General features: G+C 39.7%; 1 pseudogene; it reads right to left on the bottom strand.

Moving 5' to 3' along the window:
* Positions 1-2781: 2781 nt before the first annotated feature.
* LOC148931396 (uncharacterized) lies at positions 2782-5346 on the bottom strand (annotated as a pseudogene).
* Positions 5347-6999: the final 1653 nt, after the last annotated feature.

The raw sequence follows: 6999 nt of genomic DNA, 5'->3' as shown, positions 1-6999 counted from the left end.
GATAGAAATCCATGGGTTCCATTCTAAAACCAATTGGTGATAGGAGAAGGGCCCATGAGACTTATATATTAGTTTCAGTTTCTCTTGACACCGATGTGGGACAGTCATATGTTATATTTTTTTAGTTTCAATTGCCAACACCCTCCCTCAAACCCTTCAAGGTGAACCTTGGAGGGGTTGGACTTTTTCTAATCGATTGGACAATCGGCCCAATTTTTAAGTCCAGATATACTGCTGGATCAGTCATTTTTTTGGTTTCGGCCAAGATATAGTGCTGGGTCAGTTAAATTTGACCCACAATCGATGACCGGCTCTGATACCATGATAGAAATCCATGGGTTCCATCCTAAAACCAATTGGTGATAGGAAGAGGGCCCATGAGACTTATATACTAGTTTCAGTTTTCTCTTGACACCGATGTGGGACAGTCATATGTTATATTTTTTAGTTTCAATTGCCAACAAGAAATATTTGAAATATAATAATTTTGGGTTTATGGGTACGCGATTAGTTGGGTTCGGGTACCCGAATTCAAATACTGGTCGGGTATTGAGTATGATATTTTTAAGATTTCTTGTTCAGATACCTGAATTTTTGGGTTTGGGTACCCACGGGTACACGAATTTGCAAGCCTAGACTGTTACATAAGAATATGAGTAAAGGTCCTTTTTGGTCCTTAACATATGACGATTTTTTGATTTTGGTCCGTAACATTATCTTTTGAATTTTTTTGTTCTTAACAAATAAAAATCGATCACATTTGGTCCGAAATGGACGGAGCCGTTAAAACATAACGGTCAACGAAACTTAAGTTTATTTTGACCCGATTAAGACTTTTAAAATTAGATTTCTTTTTCTTTTTCAAATAAATTATTTTTTTAAAATTAGTTTTATTAAATTATTTGCTTCTATCATTTAATGCTATCATTTAAAAACCCTAGAATTCCCTTTTCATCTTCCATCTTCTTCATCGTTTCATTTCATCCTCCTTCTTCATCTTCCATCTTCTTCATCTTCCATCAAGTAAGCTCAACTCACCAACCATGGAGTGTTCGAACTACAGCAGAGAGACCGGTGGGAGTGGCGGTGGACGTGACCTCCGATTCCGGTACGAATTTTGTCATTGCAAGAATCGGGCTTCACTCCGAATCGTCACCACCTATGGAAAACCAACAAGGGGGAAGCTATACTTTGTTTGTGAGAGAAATGATTGCCAATTTTTTAAGTGGTGTGAGCCAATCGACGAAGACGACGCCGTGACTTCTTCAATGCCGCTGCCGGAGACCGAATGTGAGAGTTTTAGTTTGATTTTGTCATCAATCGAGGAGAATAATAGAGCAATAGAGAAATTACGTGGTATTGTGATGTATGGATTTTGCTTCTTTGTTGTGGTGTTTGTTTGTATATTAGGGTTCAAGTAATGAATTTTCGAAATTTCGTTTCCAATGGTGAATCAAATCTGGAATTCTGAATCAAATTTCATTTCTTTGTTGTTGTGTATGTTTGTATTTGAATTGCACTCCAGAATGGTAAGAATTGCATTCCAAAATGAAATATTTGTTCATTAAAAAGTAGAAGTAGTACATACTTGGTTGCACACCAAGTGTTTGATAAAATACTTAGTCGAAAATTACAAGGAATTCACTCCATGTTACAAATCTGCTCCAATTCAACAATCTCGAGCTGGAGTTGATGATCGAGCTTCTCCTTTTCTTTTTCTTCTCCAATTTGTTTCTTGATTAGTGTTTTGGATTTCACTTCGGTTACCAATTGTGTATTCGACGATGTGGTGGCGACGTCACCCGGTTTCCTCAATTTTTTCATTATCTTCTCAACCTCGGACCCCGAAAGTTTGTTGTTGTTATACATGTTCGTAGTGAAGAGTTGCAGACAGCAGTGTGTTGTTTGTCACTTATTTTGTGTTATAAATAGATGGGGAAGGTAAAATTTTGCCTAACAATTCAATGAAATTAATGCACACAACAACATTAATAAATGCACACAACCATACTCATACCAAATATTTGAGTCCAATTCAGAAAAAGAAAAACAGGAGTCAACGTAAGAGGAGATGTTTGCATAACAGGAGTCCAATTCACAAATGACCAATCACAACTTAAGTAAAATGACAAAATTCTTGCATGTTTCGGCAGAAAATTTAGAAAATGTACAAACATACAATTCATTTCATTCCAACATACACTTCATTTGCCTTGCAATCTGCCCATATTCAACATACATTAACCAAATTGAGAACCACCAAAATCAACCCAAAAAACAGTTTATAAAGTGAAACCACCAAAACCTACAACAAGTAGGCAATAATTCACTACAATGGGCACTGCCCAAACCAAAATCAACCAAATCAGCCAAAAAAACCAAAGAAAGTCAGGTGGTAACACAATTGTTTAGTAGACAAAACACATTAGCATAATTTTAGTTCTTCATAGTTGATGTAGTAGCTTGGTTGTCACCCGCAGCCGTGGAGGCCTGATCCACAAACATATCGACAACAGCAGTTTGGCACCGCACCCTATTGTGACCGGGTTGATGACACAATGTGCATTTTTGTTTCTTTTCACCTCGCTGCCGCTTCTTCCCTACAAAACAGTTTGCAAACAAACAACATTAGTAAGATTTATGGTTGTTTAGGGTTTATAATATGGAAGACAATTATACCTTTCGTGCGTTTTGGGCTGCTCGGAACTGCTGGCTCACGTTGGGGACATTTTCGTTTGTTGTGACCGACAACACCACAAAGACGACTTTTGTAATCCATCATCAACCCTTTCCGTGACATCTTTTGGCCTCATGAAGGTCATCTATAACGTGCACTATACGGGCTGCCCGAGCTTTCTCTTTTGTCATTTCTCGTGCCTCTTGCACGCTATTTTGTCTAGCTCCCTTCGGACGTCCCGGCAACTTGGTCAGCTCTGGTGGAACAACCGGATAGATGATGGCCTCATACACCATTTCAAATGTTTCCTTGGAGTAGCACTTTGCAACAAATTCGTCAACATTCTCCGAAGACATCTCAATCGCTGCAATGGCATGTTGACACGGTAATCCAGTCAGCATCCAGCGCCTGTAGCTACAAGTGCGGTCTCGCAGATCCACAACAAATTGTTTATTCCACTTTGTATTGACTTGATAAATCCATACTCCAGCCTCTCGCACCATGCATTCTCCAATCTTCTTCTTTGTCTTCTCAAGCTTCTTTCTGATTTTAGGCCCAAATGCATCCTCCAACCTTGCCCCCATCTTCCTCCTTGTAGTAAACCTATCCATGAGATACATTCTAATACACTCCAGCATTCCATACAATGGCTTCTCCCGAGCAAATAGTAACACCTTGTTGTAATATTCAGAGATGTTATTAACAAGGATGTCACATTTTGCTTCAAACCTAAAGAAGGCCCGACTCCAATTCTCCTTCGTTGTGTGAGTTGCCAACCACTTGTACGCTTCCTCATTCTCTTCCTTCAATTCATTCATTGCCTTCTCGAAGCCATAAGTATTTGTTGCTCGAGCTGCCTCCCAGATCAAGTCTTTCAAAATGGTTGAAGGAAACAATTTCTTGAAATTGTTGTGCATATGCCAAACGCACATCCGGTGTTCGGCATCAGGGCAACAATTTCTCATGGCATTGATTAGCCCCTATCATTTTAAAAAGGATGTGTTAGTCGATACAATTGTTGATGAATGTGTCACTACTTCTAAAATGCATACCTCAAATCCACACAAAATATACACAACAAGCCAAATAAGTAAAATACAGCCACAAAACCAATCTCTGACTTTTTTTCACACATTGATACAAATTCAGGCAGTATGCGTACCAAAGAAGCAAAAAACTGCCAAAAAACCAAATCTATTTTTTTGCATACAGTGATACGAATTCAGCACAACCAAAGAAGAAAAATTCAGCCACAAAACCAAAATACTAAACCTACTTATTCACAGCCAAAGAAGAAAAATATATGCACAATGATACAAATTCAGCACACCCAAAAGAATAAAAAATATGATAGCGTAAATGTACCTTTTGTCTGTCTGAGATGAAAGTCCACTTGCTAGAATCCGTAATTTCCAAATCTTGCACCAATAGCTCCATGAACCAATTCCATGTATCAGTATTTTCAATACGAACTACGACAAATGCTATGGGAAAAATCTGATCATTCAGATCCAATCCGATGGTTGTCAAAAGATTCCCCTTGGCTTGGCCCTTCAGATGACACTCATCTAGGCCTATCAAGCGTCTGCAATGACGTTTGAAAGAAGTTTTACATGCTTCATAAGCAATGTAAATGGCCTTAAACTTGTCATTTCCATCCTCCAGCCGCTGCGTTGCTAAGACAACCGTGCTTCCCGGATTAGCCCTGAGAATTTCAGCCTTGTAGTCATGTAGTCGCTTGTACTGCTTCACCAAGTCCACTTCTATCAGCCTCCGTGCATGTTGCATAGCTCTCTTGGCCTTTCCTGGAGAAATGGTGATCCTCATATCACAATGCACCTTTTCTATAAACTGCCCAACAGTCATTCCAGTCACGACTTTCGAAGATCTTCCTTGTATTTCTTACCGAGATACCGTGCATTGACACATCCATGGTTATAGGAAGCTCCGCCACACTTATGTTTGGTGCGGAGCCCTGAAACCTGCCAAAACCCATGTTTAGGCCTATGAGCCAGTTTCACCTCCAACAGACATTCGGTTTTCTTCTTGCTTCTTAGTACCCCTCGACAGTGAGCTATGCAATGAATGTTGTCATTTTTTCTCAGCCACAGCTTCTTCCCTAACAATAATCCTTGGTGACGAATTAATTCTTTGAAGTCTTCCTTGGAATTAAAACGCAACCCAATTTCCCATCTCGGGTCGTTGCGATCATTGTCAGCCTTGTATCTTCTAGTCAGCTTTGTATCATCACAATGTTGTTTCTCTTCTTCATCTTCCGTTCCCGAACTTGGTGAGTCACTCGGTAATTGATCGTTGTCACTAGTATCACCACTAGGGTGCCTTGCCATCACATCTGCAACCCTTTTCCACCCTTCTACTTGGGCAGCCATAATTTTATCTTCATCTTTATCACTGAGGTCATAGTCACTATCAACAAATGGAAGCACCTCTACATCGTCCTCCTTCTCCTCCCCCTTACCCACTGATATCTTAGCCTTCTCCTTACCCACTGCCTTCTCCTCCCCCCTACCCACTGCCTCCTTAGCCTTCCCCTTACCCACTGCTTTCTTCTTCCCCTTACCCACTGACATCTTAGCCTTCCCCTTATCCACTGCCTTCTCCTTCCCCTTACCCACTGTCTCCTTAGCCTTTCCCTTACCCACTAACATCTTAGCCTATCCCTTACTTTTTCCCTTAGCCTTATCTTCTTGCTCATCCTCTACTTTATCAGTACCCTATCCTCTATCCTCATCCTCATATTCGCTCGCCCTTTCTCATTGGTCTTGTGTTACTTGACTGACAAATGCCTCCAATCCGGTGTCCACAACGTAGAGGTCAACTACCCCTGCTTTTACACCAATTTCAGCCATATCCATAGAAAATTTATTATCAAATAAGCGGACCAACCCTTCTTTTAAATTCATGCCCGTCTTCAGAAAAAAGTATTGCAACTCACTGACATCTAAACCTAGCTTCTTCTCAATAAATTCATCCACTTCAAGTTTCGACCACCTGTCCGGATCACATTTGTGGATGTAGTCAATCATCCCATCCACATATTGCTTTCCAAGGCTTTCACGGCTTTCATCCATCTCACCAGAATAATGCACCCTTGTTGTGAAAGTCCCATCTTTTATAAAAAAATAAAATCATATTAGTCCTAAACATTTACTTTAAACAACCAAATATGTATGTCAACAAGTGTGGTCCCCACTACCAAAATTGTTCCCCAACACCATACCATGAGCATTTAAATTTCTTAGACACACATCAAAGATTATACCTAACATGTTAACAACCATCACCAACCTTGGTCCCAATCAACACACATTAAAGAATAAACACACATATTCCCCATATAATGAGCACACAGCACACACATCCAGCCTATTCCCTACATGCCCCACATATTCCAACATGCTCAGCACACATATTCCCACATATTCCCCACCTATTCCCCACATGTCCCACATGCTCAGCTCACATATTCCCCACATATTCCCCATATATTCCCCACATATTCCCCACATGTGCAACACACATATTCCCAACATATTCCCATCATGCTCAAAACACATATTCCCCACATATTTCCATTGTTTCCCACATGCTCAGCGCATATACCAAAACATAAAAACCCTAATCACATAATAGGACAAAATAGAAACAAATCAATTCATAATATAACATAATCGAGACAAAATCAGGACAAAGAGACACAAAATTTTGGAAAAGATATGAAACATGAAGCAAAGCTTACCTTCTTGATTTTCACTCGGAGTTGGTTGACTGTGTAGTGCCTTCTTCCTCCTCTCAAACATCCACTTATTATCACGAGGATCGCCGAAGCAACGGTTATAGGAGTCGTACACGTACCAACTCATGGATAACTAGGGTTTTTCGCGAGAGCTAGGGTTTAATCGAGGGTTGATTTGTATGTAAATCGCCACTGCGAATCACTCCGATTCGCCGGCGAGAACCTCACTCCGATTCGCCGGCAAAACTAGGCTTTTTCCGCTGGTTTGCAAAGTGAGATAGATTGTGAGCTGGAGCGTAGTCGCGATTCAGAGAGAAGGGGGAGATTTCGATTTCGCGATTCCTCTTGCTTTTCTTATATCAATTTATGTTTAATTTTATATTGTAATAGTTATTATTATTATTTACTTAAAATTGTGTTATTTTTCAGATTTTGTTTAATTAGATATTATACATTAATTAAATATAATTAAAAGTCTTAATCCGGTCAAAATTGATTTAAACTTAGTTGACTGTTAATTTTTAACAGCTCCATCCATTTCGGACCAAATGTGATCGATTTTTAT

Source organism: Salvia hispanica, chromosome 2, assembly GCF_029641045.1.
Source record: "Salvia hispanica isolate PSC_SH4W2 chromosome 2, Shi_PSC_v1, whole genome shotgun sequence".
Taxonomy (NCBI): domain Eukaryota; kingdom Viridiplantae; phylum Streptophyta; class Magnoliopsida; order Lamiales; family Lamiaceae; genus Salvia; species Salvia hispanica.
Note: the sequence above shows the minus strand (reverse complement) of the source record. Positions and strands in the feature narration are given on the sequence as shown.